General features: G+C 35.2%; 1 protein-coding gene across 1 annotated transcript in view; it reads right to left on the reverse strand.

The window, feature by feature from the left end:
• The window catches only part of PEX13 (peroxisomal biogenesis factor 13), a 37,961-nt gene that overhangs the window by 21,015 nt on the left and 2,483 nt on the right, over positions 1–14,463 (reverse strand). The gene's annotated exons all lie outside the window — the stretch shown is intronic.

Genomic DNA, 14,463 nt, shown 5'->3' on the forward strand with positions numbered 1-14,463 from the left:
CCCCACTTGCCGCAACTAGAGAAAGCCCTCGCACAGAAACGAAGACCCAACACAGCCATAAATAAATAAATAAATAAATAAAATTAAAAAAAAAAAAAAAAAAAAAAGAGTGTCTTGGCTATTTGACCCTTTGAATATCCATATATATTTTAGAATCAGAGTTTGAAGTTCTACACTGTTCTCCCCACAAAAGCCCTACTGAGATTCTGGTTTGGGATTACATTAAATTCGTAGATTAATTTGAGGTGGTCGACATCTCCATTATATTGAGAGTTTCAACTCAATATAACATCCTCCATTTACTTATGTCTTTTAAAGATTTTTCTTAATAATAGTTTTTTAAAATAACCACTGAGGGACTTCCCTGGTGGTGCAGTGGTTAAGAATCCACCTGCCAATGCAGGGGACAGGGGTTCGTGCCCTGGTTCGGGAAGATCCCGCATGCCACAGAGCAACTAAGCCTGTGAGCCACAACTACTGAGCCTGCGCTCTAGAGGCCACAAGCCACAACTACTGAGCCCATGCACCACAACTACTGAAGCCCGCGTACCTAGAGCCTATGCTCTGTAATGAGAAGCCACCTCAGTGAGAAGCCTGCGTGCACACCGCAACAAAGAGTAGCCCCTGCTCGCGCAACTAGAGAAAGCCTATGCACAGCAATCAAGACCCAACACAGCCAAAGATAAATAAATTAATTAATTAAAAAATAAATAAAATAACCACTGAGTCTCAATGTTTTATAGTTTACTGTGTGGAGGTCTTTCTTTAGATTTATTTCTATATATTTGATTGTTTTGATGCTATTGTAAACGGTGTCTTTCTAAAATTTCACTTTTTTGCTGTTATATAGAAATAATTGATTAAAAAAAATATGGTCCTTATATCTAGCAACTTTATTTTGGATTCTTCTTTTGTATTTTCTAGAATCTTAAGGATTTGCAGTCATATTGTATGTGAATAACAATAGGTTGTTTCTTCCTTTTTTCAATTCTTACAGCTTTGATTATTAAGGTATTGCATCTAGGACCTGCAGTACAATCTTGAATAGAAGGGATGATAGAAGGTATCCTAATCTCATTCCTAATCTCAAAGGGAAAATTTTCAAGACGTCACCAATAATTATGTTTGTTGTAGATTTAGTAGTTCCTTTTCTATTTCTTTTTGATAAAATTTTTTTACCACGAATGAATGCTGAATTTTATCAAATGATTCCTTAGCACCTATCAAGATGATTATATGAATATTTTCCTTTGTCTTTGATGAATTACATTAATTTTCAAATGTTAAAACCAACCTGCATTCCTGAAGTAGAATCAAGTAGGCCACAATATATTTCTGAATTTGGTTTGTCAATATTTTATTGAAGATTTTTTTTATATCTATGTTCATGAATGAGACTGTCCTAATATGTTTTTTTTTAATTAATTAATTAATTTACTTATTTTGGGCTGTGTTGGGTCTTCGTTTCTGTGCAAGGTCTTTCTCTAGTTGCAGCAAGCAGGGGCCACTCTTCATCGCGGTGCGCGGGCCTCTCACTGTCGCGGCCTCTCTTGTTGCGGAGCACAGGCTCCAGATGCGCAGGCTCAGCAATCGTGGCTCACGGGCTTAGTTGCTCCGCAGCATGTGGGATCTTCCCAGACCAGGGCTCGAACCTGTGTCCCCTGCATTGGCAGGCAGATTCTCAACCACTGCGCCACCAGGGAAGCCCCCTAATGTGCTTTTATTGTAGACGTCTTTGTCAGGTTTGGACATGAAGGTTGAACTAGCCTCTTAAAAAGAGTTGGGGGAGTATTTCATTCTTTTCTATATTCTAGAAAAGTTAATTATTTCTTCCTTAAAGGTTTCTAGAGTTTACCAGTGAATCATATGGGCTTGGAATTCTCCTACTGGGAAGAATTTTCATTATGAATTTAATTTCTTTAGTATCATGCTACTTAAAATGTGGTCTGTGGACCAGTGCTATTTTATGAACCATTTTATACCAATCTATAATAAGAAAAGTACAGAAAACGAGATTGTGTTTAAGTAATTTGACACTGCTATGATATTTTTACTGCATTTTATAAAAAGTATTAGTCATCATCACAAATATTTTGAGAAGCACTGCTTCAAGTGTTAAAGGACTACTTATCTTTTCTATCTGTAAAATATACCTTGCTTCATCCTCTAAATCTCTTCCTTTCCTTTCTGTATTTTCCTGTCCTTTTGTCTCTTTGTACTTCCTTCTAGATATTTTCTTCCCAACTATTCTTTTTTTTTTAATTTTTATTTTATTTATTAATTTTTGTCTGCGTTGGGTCTTCGTTGCTGCACGCAGGCTTTCTCTAGTTGCTGCGAGCGGGGGCTACTCTTCATTGCGGTGCACAGGCTTCTCATTGCGGTGGCTCCTCTTGTTGCGGAGCACGGGCTCTAGGCACGCAGGCTTCAGTAGTTGTGGCACGTGGGTTCAGTAGTTGTGGATCGCGGGCTCTGGAGAGCAGGCTCAGTAGTTGTGGCGCACGGGCTTAGTTGCTCCGTGGCATGTGGCATCTTCCCGGACCAGGGTTCAAACCTGTGTCCCCTGCATTGGCAGGCGGATTCTTAACCACTGTGCCACCAGGGAAGCCCTCCAACTATTCTTTAGGTCACTGCTACTCAAGGGGCCAATCCGCAAGATAAGGAGCTTGCACTATAATGTAAATCAACAAATTCTTTCTTCACAGAGAAAGTTTTGCTATCAAGAAAATGCCACTTGAGTGGTGGAGGGATAAACTGGAAGATTGGGATTAACATATACACACTACTATATATAAAATAGATAACTAATAAGGACCCTACTGTACAGCACAGGGAACTCTATTCAGCACTCTGTAATAGCCTATATGGGAAAAGAATCTAAAAAAGAGTGGATATATTTATATGTATAACTGATTCAATTTGCTGTACACCTGAAACTAATACAACATTGTAAACAACTATACTCCAATAAAAATTAAAAAAAAAAAAAAAAGAAAATGCCAGTTGAACTAAATGGTGTGCTCAGGGTCAATTTGTTCTACATTCTGATACAAATTTCCTATCTTGTTGTGGACTGTTACTACATAGTTCAAAAAATAGCAGCCAGCCCATAGACTCTCAGTAGCTAAAGAACACGCTTCGAGTAGTACTGCTCTAAGTCACTAATTCTCTATGTAATGGTGTCTAATCTGTTTCTAAACCTAACGAGTTCTCAATTTTGGTTACGTATTTTTTGTTCTAGAAATTCCTTTCCTCTTTTAATAGTTTCCAATTCTCTGCCAAAATTCTTCATCTTCTCTTTTATTGCCCTCAACATATTAAAGATAATTTAAAGTCTCTTTGCTAACTCCAATATCTAGAGTCCCTATGAATTTGTTTTTCCAGATGTTAACTTAGCTGCCATTTATGTTACATAATGTCCTCCTGGGTCTGGCTATTTGATTTTGCTGTGCGTCAGCAATTATTATTGTAGCAGTAATTTGAGATTCTGGATGATGTTCTCTTTCTCCAGATGTGTTTCATTCTGGATATTATTTCATTTTTTTTTAATTGAAATGTAGTTGATTTACAATGTTGTGTTAGTTGCAGGGGTACAGCAAAGTGATTCAGATATATATATATATATATATATATATATATATATATATATATATATACACACACACACACACACACATAAAACTGAATATGTGTATTCTTTTTCACATTCTTTTCTATTTTAGGTTATCACAAGATATTGAATATAGTTCCCTGTGCTATACATTAGTTCCCTGTGCTATACAATAGGTCCTTGTTGTTTATCTATTTTATACATAGTAATATGTATCTGGATATTGTTTTCTGAACTATTCTCTAATTTGGTTCAGGCAGGCTGCTAAGGCTACTATGAATTCATGATGTCCCTAATTTAATTTCAGGAATTGATGATTTCAAGCTGGGCTTCTGTTCCTATAAGGGCCTGTCTACTTCTTTTATACCCTTATATCTAGATGTACCTAACACTAGGTATGGGTAATTTATCAGTATCTCATCTTGGAAGACGTCTGAACTCCAACCATGCTTCAAGAGTCTGCCAATGTATATACACTGATCTGTATAAAACTGATGACTAATAAGAACCTGCAGTATAAAAAAACAAACAAACAAAACAACTAATACTAAACTTTCATTGGGTTATCTGTATGGAAATATGTTAATATAAATGTTTCAGACATTACGTGAAATTTCTAAAAATCTTATATGTTCTGGTATAATGTTATAAGTCATAATTCTAGTTATTACTTTAAAATGTACATCTCAGAAAAAACTAAATTTCCTTGTCAATTGCACTATTATGAACTTTCATCAAATCTTTAACCGTGGTCATTTTTAAGTCTTTTGTCAGTTACAGACAGTTCTGGGTGTACTCTGATGCTTTTGCAAATATGTTCCTATAAAAGGGTTTCATCTTCAAGGAATTCATAGAAAAGACTCTGACAAGTACAGGTTTCTGGTAACTGTACTTCTGAACTGAATGAATAAGCATTTTCAGAACTCTAATGAAAAACTTATGAACTCATAAAAGTGCTAACAAAAGATCAAGATGAAAAACAAAATTAATTACATGGGGCTGAGTGAACTGATGAGGATGATTATAATTTTTGTGACTTTCTGTTTGAATTAAAAAAAAAAATCCCACAAGGACTCAGAGGCAAAGAATATAGAAATCAATTTTCACTGCAAAGTAAAGGAGCTGTTACAGTGGAGGATTACTGGACTGAATGTCAATATTATGGCATAGTATGAGTGTGTTTCGTGTTTGGTAATTGCAATCATTGTTGCTTTTGTTGTGGTCATCCATTTACAATGCTTGGTGTCAGTCTATTTATCTCTTGTAAAAATAAAATACAGTGTGTGTGTGTGTGAAAAAAAAAAAGAGTTTGTCAAAAGTTCTACTCAACTAGCTTCATTATCTAAGCTGCTTCTTCTGAAATCAGCAGAAGTTTCTATGGGAAAAGTGCTTTCAAAGGCCATGCTCACCTTTGTGAATTTTTAACTTTCCTGAATCTGGGCTCCATAAATCTTTATTTTCTTTTTTGCCCTATAATGCCTTCCAGCAGATGTTTTATATTCTGCTTAGCTTTCTACTTGTCCTCAATAGTTTTTTTTTTTTCCTAGAGTACTTATTCTGCCATCATCAAAAGTCCTTCCTATAATTCTTTGTCCATATTTTGTACAGTATCTTACATTTATTTATACATCTGACTCTTCCTGTAAACGGCGAGCTCCTCAAAGGCACAGGAGCTTTCCTTGTTTCTCCATCACCTAACTATAGTGCTTAGCATATAAATAGGTACTGATACAAACACTATACTGGAGTCTTTCATTAGTAAATATTTAATATACATATATCACACAGACTATTAATACAGATTTTTCTTTATATATCTTTGTATTGTTTCATAAATTGTGATGAATATGTAACTTAAAAAATTATAGGGAATTACATTTAAACATTTGGTAATAAAAAAATAAAGAGCTTTCCTCTTACTCTTCTTTGTGTTTTTTTTTTTAAATTTTGGCTGCCCTGCTCAGCTTGTGGAATTTTAGTTCCCCAATCAGGGACTGAACCCAGGCCTTCGGTAGTGAATGTGAGGAGTCCTAACCAGTGGACCACCAAGGAATTCCCTCTTCTTTGGTTTTAATGTGGTCTGTTTCCGGCATACACAAGTGCATTCAGTGTGCATGTACAGTCTTGCTTTCTGTTACAACAAGCATAATAAGAACTAAAGAAGCCTATGACTTAGAAGAACAAATGATTTATTCTCATTGCTGAATGTGCAAAGTCTCCCCCACCCAATTTTTTATCTTGAAAAGTTTCAAACAGGAAAAAAAAATAACTTGAAAGAAAAGTACAATGAGTATCCACATACCTTCTATCTAAATTCAACAACTGCTATCATTTTGCCACATTTGCTTTCTCTTTATCACTCTCTAGTCTTTTAAAACTTCTTGAACTATTTGAAATTAACTTGTAGACCTAATAAATTATTCCTAACTACCTCAGCAGGCATTTCCTAAGAATAAAGATATTTTATACAAAAACATAATACTGTTTTCCCATCTTTGAAAATTAATAATTCCATATCATCTATTACCCAACTGATATTCAAAACATCCATTAATCTCAAATATCTTTGTCTAAACAGCTTTATTGAGATAAAATTCACATACCATAAAATTCACCCATTTAAAGTATAAAAAGCAACAGTTTTCCATATATTCACAGAGGTGTATAACTATCACCATACGCAATTTCAGAACACTTTCATCATCCCAAATAGAAATCCCATATTTATTAGCAGTCACTCCCCATTTCTTACTCTCCTCCAATCCTGCGCAATCACTAATCTACTGTCTGTCTCTATAGGTTTGCCTACTTTGGACATTTCCTATATAATCGATTCTTGTTATTTGCGATAGTTATGTTCTATAAACCTGCAAACAGTGAATCAGCAAATACTGAATCACTGCTCCTGGAGGAAACAAAGGGTTAGGTTCCTTCAAGCCTCTGGTCACAACATTTTCATCTACTGATCAATACATATACTTTTTTATGTATGTTTCTGTTTAAAGATACTTTATCTAATTACATTGTTGACTCATTAACAATGAATTCATGGCCAAAAGCACCACAACTCATGTCTGAACAAAGTTTATCTAATGCTAATATTTTCTCCATAAGGCCTTCTAGGAACACTTCAGCACTATGCTTAGGGGCCATTTAAAGACAGTGAAATCATCAACAAAAATGTGAAAAACGCGGCTGGCACTTAATTGATTTTGAAAAGGACACCTGTTTACAGTATGAGAGCTGAAACAAGAAGCCAGAATGTTGCTTTTTGTTCAACCTTAGCTGAGAGATGACTCAGATCTCTCACTGCTCTATGTGTGTCTCAAAAGATCATGAAAATGCCTCAAGTACTGATTTTAGGGTTACAAATAAAAATCATCGAGTAGGAGAGTTTGCAAATACTGAATCTGAAAAAAATGAGGATCTACTGTAAATGAAACTTACAATATGTAGTATTTTGTGACTGGCTTCTTTCACTTAATGTTTTGAAGGATCATCTATGTTGTAGCATGTATCAGTACCTCATTCTTTTTTATTACTATATTATATTTATCCATACATCAGTTGATAAACATTTGGGTTGTTTCCACTTTTGGGGTATTATGACTAATGCTTCTACGAACATTTATGTACAAATTTTTGTGTGAACATATGTTTTCATGTTTCTTGGGGGTGATACTGCTGGGTCATATCGTAACTCTGTGTTTAACCTTTTGAAGAACTGCCAAATTGTTTTCCAAAGCAACTGTACAATTTTACGTTCCCACCAGCAGTGCATGAGGGTTTCAATTTCTCTACATTTTGCCAACACTTGTTATTATCTGTCTTTTTTACTATAGCCACCCTAGTGGGTACGTCACTGTGGGTTTGATTTACATTTCCCTAATGGTTAATGATATTGAGTGTCTTTTCATGTGCTTATTGGCCAGTTTTAGATCTTCCTTGGAGAAATGTCTATTCACATACTTTGCCCATTTAAAAAATTAGGTTATTTGTCTTTTTATCATTGAGTTGTAAAAGTCAAAATGTCTTTTTAGGTTTTTTTGAAACAAAAATTCAATTAAGTCTCACATATTGCATTTGGTTGGTTGTGTCCCTATTCTCATCTAAACAGAACAATAATGTCCTGGACTTTTTGAAGAGTCCAGTCAATTTCTTCTAGAGTGTCCCACATTCTGGATTTGTGTTTCCCCCAAATGTTGTTTAACTATTCCCTATCCTCTATACTTCCAGTTAAACTGGAAGTATAAACTGGGAGTATGAACTGGAAGTATAAACTGGAAGTATGCATCTAAAGGTTTGATCTAAAGGTTTTGGCAAGCATAAATCATGAGCGAAGTTGTTTACCTCAGATTGTATTACATCATAAAAAAAGGAACAAAACTTGAAAAAGGGTCAGTAGACTACCAAATAGTGTAGTATATTCAGGTTTGGATGAAGCAGCTCTGAGGGTAAGTGCTCCACTCAAATGAAACTAGTTCATTGCTTGAGGCTGGGGACTGGGAAGTGCCACCTTGCCTCATAAAAATTTGCTGACAGTGGTAAAAGAGTTTGCTGAGGACACTTTAGGATTTTTAGAAAGTTACAAAACTAAGAATGGGGGAAGACTCTGATAAAGCCTCAAACTCAGGAAATGAAACAAGTTAACAACTGACTCAATGACTTAATCTGTGATATCCTTAATCTAACCCACTTTATACCAGATTCTTACATGGAGAGTGGATGCTGAGCAGGAGGTACAAGCAACAGGAAGCCTACCAGATAGACAGAGCTGAATGTAGAAGGAAAAGTGAGACAACAGAACCCCAAAATTCCCACTCAAAATGGACATATCAAAAATACTACACACAAGAAGAAAAAAAAACACAAAGAGACCAAACTAACAAAAATCAACAATAAGAATGAAAAGTCATTCAAGGAAAAACTAATTTTATATAATAGCTCATCAAAGATTCTAAATATGTTTAAAATGGTCAAAGAGATAAGCAGAACAAGAATAATATGAATTGAATGAATTGATTTTAAAAAAGTCAAAGAGATAAATGTAGCAATAACATCTGTGAAATAAAAATTGAAAAAAAAAAACACATGTAAAAATGAAAAAAATTTCATTAGAAATCTTATACACAATGCCCACAGCCACAAGGCATCTTGTAACTATGAGGCAAAAAGAAAATTAGTTGTTGTACACTAAGGAACAGAGTAGAAATATAAAACTTGCAGAATTCTACTTCAAGTAATGGTATTCTAGGTAATCAGACCAACTCTTTCACAGAAAACAATTAGAAAAGCTAGAAAAAACATAAAATTATCTGTTTAAAGCATGAGAGGACAAGACACTGAGGAATTAGAGTCAAGATTCAGGAGTAAGAGGAAACCTAGAGAGCCCATTTTAGATGTTTCTCAAGGGAAGAGGGCCAATTCCAGAAGAGATGGCTGACAGGATGAGAAGTTGAGTAGAGCTTTTAATAGACTCTCTGGGCTAAGGAGACAAAAACTAGAGCTCAGAAGCCCCAAAAGAGGGACAAGATAAATGCCCACACTTCAGACTGGGACTTTAAACAGCCACATGCTAGGAGTAAGGGGGAATAGGTTAACAAGAAATAGACTAGCCCTGGCAGAAACTGAAAACCACTATTTCAAGTTAGCTCAAATTTGAAATTATTAAAATGATCTTAGATTGCTAGTGGTCCAAGGTGCCTGTCAAAAGTAAAACTCTCTGGAGGAAGAGACCATCCTAGGCCTCAAATCGCCTTAAATTATCTATATACAATGCCCAGCTCTCACTGAAAAATAATTGAGCCTCTATGATGACAAAACTACACGTTAAAAAAAAATGAGTGACATTAGCCAATATAAAATGATCCATATGGATCCAGATAATGGAGTTATCAGGTGGATACCTAAACAACTATGCTATACATATTCAAGGAAAAAAAGGCAAGATTGAGATTTTCAGCAGAAAATAGAAACTATAAAGCAGGACCAAATGGAAATTCTAAAACTAAAAAAATAAAATACTTGAAACTACGAACTCAATGACTGATTCGTTTACTATCAGATTAGACACACTGAAAGAAAAATACCGGTGAACTAGAAGAGTTCAGAAGAAAATACCCAGAATGAAGCACGAGTAACAAAAGGATACATACAGAAAAGAGTGTAAGATACAGAGTGTATAGTGAAATATAGAGCATATATGTAATTGGGGTCAGAGAAATGAAAAGAGGATGGGCAGAAGCGATCAAGTCAGATTCAAGTATCTCTATGAATCCCACCAAAAATAATAAAATGAAAAATACACTGAAGCCCAACAAAGTATAACTGCTGGGGAAAAAAAAAAAAAGATTCCTTTAGAAGGAGCAAGAGTAAGACACAGATGACTGAAAATGTCAGAAAGCTGACAGAAAAAGGAAGCCAAGAAAAATGTAGGTCCCTTGATGACAATGGTGAGTTAGCAGATCTCTAGACTTCTTGTCAACTAAACAATAAATGCCTCTATAGTTGAAAGCACAGAAAGTCAGATATTGTTACTTGGAGCAGAACTATTCCTGATATGTTTAATAGTAGTTCCAGAAGAAGAGATGGGAAAGAATAGTGCTCAAACAATATTTAAAGATAGGATTCGTGAGAGTTTTCCTGAATTAAAGACAGACGTGAATCCTCGGATTCAACACTGTGGGTACTGAGCATGAACACTGTAGCTGCTGAGCATAAGGAAAACATATACACGTACATATGTATATCTGAATATTTGAACCTAGATAGAGCCTAATAAAGCTGTAGAGGACCAAGGTATCAGGGAAAATCTTAAAGGCTGCTAAGGAGAACATAGTCTGTAAAGGAATAAAAATTAGACTCAATAGAAAAATTTCTGTAGCTACAAAACTCTGATACCAAACCAGAAAGGTATAATACAAAGAAAGAAAATTATAGGCCAATTAGGAACATATATGCAAAGATCTTAAAATATTAGATTTCAGCATTGTATTTTTTTAAAAAAATCAAAATTAAGCAGAGTTCATCCAGAAACGCAAGGATGATTCAACACTGGACAGTTAATCGATGCAATAAACCACATTTTCATATTAAAATAAAAACACATAATTATCCCAACAGATGCAGAAAAGTTATTCATAAAATTTGATACCCTTTCATAATAAAAATCTGAGCAAAGTAGAGAGATAGAAGTTTGATAGGATATCTATTAAAAACAAAAAGCAAACATAATTTATAGTGAGACTTGAGAAGCATTCCAATGAAAGTCTGGACCAATACAAGGATGTTGGCAATTTATGCTGGCTTATTTGTAAATGATAGGATTGTCAACATGGGGCTCAAAAGAATTTCAACCAAACCATCAGAATAAATTAAGAGTCTGACATTATGTGGATAAAATATCTATATCTTATAAATGATGGGAAAGGACTTCATGGAAACAATTATAAAACACTACTTAAAGCAAAAAAGAATGTCAAAATCTCACCAATTGCACCTTACACAATATTCATGGATGAAAAGGCTTACTTGATCTTTACATAAAAGTTCCAATAAAATATAAAGTTCTAATAAAAATCCCAATAAATCTTTTTATAAAGGCTAAGTGCAACAAAGGCAATTACGAAGAAGAGCAATGTGTGGAGGATCTTGACATACCAAATATCAAAACTTATTATAAAGACAGTGTGGTGTTAGCATAAGAATAGATAAATAGAGCAACAGAACATATTATAAAGTCCCCCAAACAGAACCACACATTTAGGAAAACTTGGTATGACATAGATGGCATTATAAAGTAGTATGGAATAAACTACTTAATAAATGGTGCTGGGACAATAAGTTATCCACATGGAAAAGAATTGAATTCTCTATTTCACACTGATTTTTGTACAACAAAGCCAGTTCCAGGTGGATTAAAGATATGAATGGGAAATGAACAGTTAAAAGAAGATATAGAGAAAAATTTTCCTTATCTGAGGTAGAAAGGGTTTCTTAACCAAGACAGAAAAAGCACAAATAAAATATGAAAAATTTGGCTATATTAAAATTAAAATATCTGTACAACAAAAATGAACATGAATGTAAATAAAGCAATAAAACAAGCCATAGATTGAAAGATAAAAACAAAATAGGATCAGTACAAACAATAAAGTACTCCTACAAATTGATAAGCAAAGATAAAGCCAACATAAAAGTGGGCAAAAGATGACCAACAGAAAAAATTTCAAATGGCTAATAAACATTCAAAAAGATCCTCAATTTTATTACTGATCAGAGAAGTGCAAATTAAATACCATTTCACATCTATTAGATTGGTAAATACAGTACTACAAAATAACATCAAGTGTTGGGAAAAATGTAGAGAAACAGAATACCTTGCTAGTGAAAACGTAAAAATTGGTATACGACCACTTCGAGGAGCACCTTGGTGATAGTCAGTACTTGAAGATAAGCATACCCTTCCAACAAGCAACTCTCCTCCCAGAAAACCTCTTGGAAACGTGCACAAGGAGAAAGACACAAGAATGTTGATTGCAATAGCTTTAAATGTTTAACAACTAATACTCTAATATCTATAACAGAACAAATAGTTTGCTTTTATATAACAGAATATCCTATGGCAGTAAAACGAACTACAGGCACACCTGATTTTATGATGCTTTGCTTTACTGCACTTTGCAGATTGTGCTTTGTACAAATTGAAGGTTTGTTGCAACCCTGTGTCAAGCCAATCTATCTGCACCATTTTTTGAACAGCATTTGCTCACTTCATGTCTCTGTGTCACATTTTGGTAATTCTCACAATATTTCAAACTTTTTCATTACTATTATATTTGTTTTGGTGATCAGTGATCTCTTATGTTACTATTCTAGTTGTTTTAGGACACCATGAACTGTGCCCCTATAAGACAGCAAACTGTCAAAATAAATGTGTGTGTTCTGACTGCTCCAGCGACCAGCCTTTCCTCCCATGTCTCTCTCTCTCTTCTTGAGATTCCCTTATTCCCTGAGACACAAGAATGTTGAAATTAGGCCAATTAATAACCCTACAATGGTCTCTAAGTGTTCAAGTGAAAGGAAGAGTCACACGCCTCTAAATCAAAAGCTAGAAATGATTAAGCATAGAGAGGAAGGCATGTCAAAAGTCAGGATAGGCCAAAGGCTAGGCCTCTTGCACCAAACCGTTAGCCAAGCTGTGAATGCAAAGGAAAAGTTCTTGAAGGATATTAAAAGTGCTACTCCAGTGAACACGCTAATGATAAGAAAGTGAAACAGCCTTATTGCTGACATGACGAAAGTTTTAGTGATCTAGCTAAATCAAAGCAGCCATTAACATTCCCTTAAGCCAAAACCTAATCCAGAGCAAGGCCCTAACTCTTTTCAATTCTGTGAAGGCTGAGAGGTGAGGAAGCTGCAGAAGAAAAGTCTGAAGCTAGCAGAGGTTGTTTCACGAGGTTTAAGGAAAGAAGCCATCTCCATAACATAAGAGTGCAAGGTGGGGCTGCAAGTGCTGATGTAGAAGCTCCAGCGAGTTATCTAGAAGATCTAGCTAAGATCATTAATGGAGGTGGCTATGCTAAACAACAGATTTTCAATGCAGACAAAATAGCCTTCTATGGGAAGAAGATGCCATCTAGGGCTTTCATAACTAGAGGGAAGGCAATGCCAGGCTTCAAAGCCTCAAAGGACAAGCTGACTCTCTTGTTAGGGGCTAATGCAGCTGGAACTTGAAGATGAAGCCAATGCTCATTTACCATTCTGAAAATCCTAAGGCCCTGAGGAATTATGCTAAATCTACTCTGCCTGTGCTCTATCAGTGGAACAACAAAGCCTGCATGACAGCACATCTGTTTACAATATGGTTTACTAAATATTTTAAGCCCACTGTTGAGACCTAGTGCTCAGAAGAAAAGTTTCCTTTCAAAATATTACTGCTCACTGATAATGCAACTGGTCACCCTAGAGCTGATGGAGGTGTACAATGAGATTAATGTTGTTTTCATGTCTGCTAACGCAATATCCATTCTGTAGCCCATGGATCAAGGAGTCATTTCGACTTTTAAGTCTTATTATCTAAGAAACAAATTTCATAAGGCTATAGCTGCCATAGATAGTGATTTCGCTGATGGACTTGGGCAAAGTAAATTGAAACCCTTTCTAAAAGGATTCACCATTTTAGATGCCATTAAGAACATTTGTGATACATGGGATGAGTTCAAAATATCAACTTTAACAGGAGTTTGGAAGAAGTTGATTCCAACCCTCATGGATGACTTTAATCCATGAAGCAAGTAACTGCAGATGTGGTGGAAATAGCAAGAGAATTAAAAATGGAAGTGAAGCCTAAAGATGTAACTGAATTGCTGTAATCTCATGATAAGACTTTAACAGATGAGGAGCTGCTTCTTATGGATAAGCAAAGAAAGTGGTTTCTTGAGACGGCATCCACTCCTGGTGAAGAAGATATGAAGATTGTTGAAATGACAACAAGGGATTTAGACTACTATGTAAATTTAGTTGATAAAGCAGCATCAGGGTTTGAGAAGATTTACTCCAATTTTGAAAGAAGTTCTACTGCGGGTAAAATGCTATCAAACAGTACTGCATGCTACAGAGAAATGTTCAAGAAAGGAAGAGTCAACCAATGTGGCAAACTTCATTGTTGTCTTATTTAAAGAAACTGCCACATCCACCCCAACCTTCAGCAACCACCTCCAATGAGTCAACATCGAGGCAAGACTCTCCACCGACAAAAAGATTACAACTGGCTGAAGGCTCAGATGATGGTTAGCATTTTTTTTTAGCAATAAAGTATCTTTAAGGTTATGTACATTGTTTCTTTAGACATAATG

Source organism: Balaenoptera musculus, chromosome 13 (genome assembly GCF_009873245.2).
Source record: "Balaenoptera musculus isolate JJ_BM4_2016_0621 chromosome 13, mBalMus1.pri.v3, whole genome shotgun sequence".
NCBI lineage: Eukaryota > Metazoa > Chordata > Mammalia > Artiodactyla > Balaenopteridae > Balaenoptera > Balaenoptera musculus.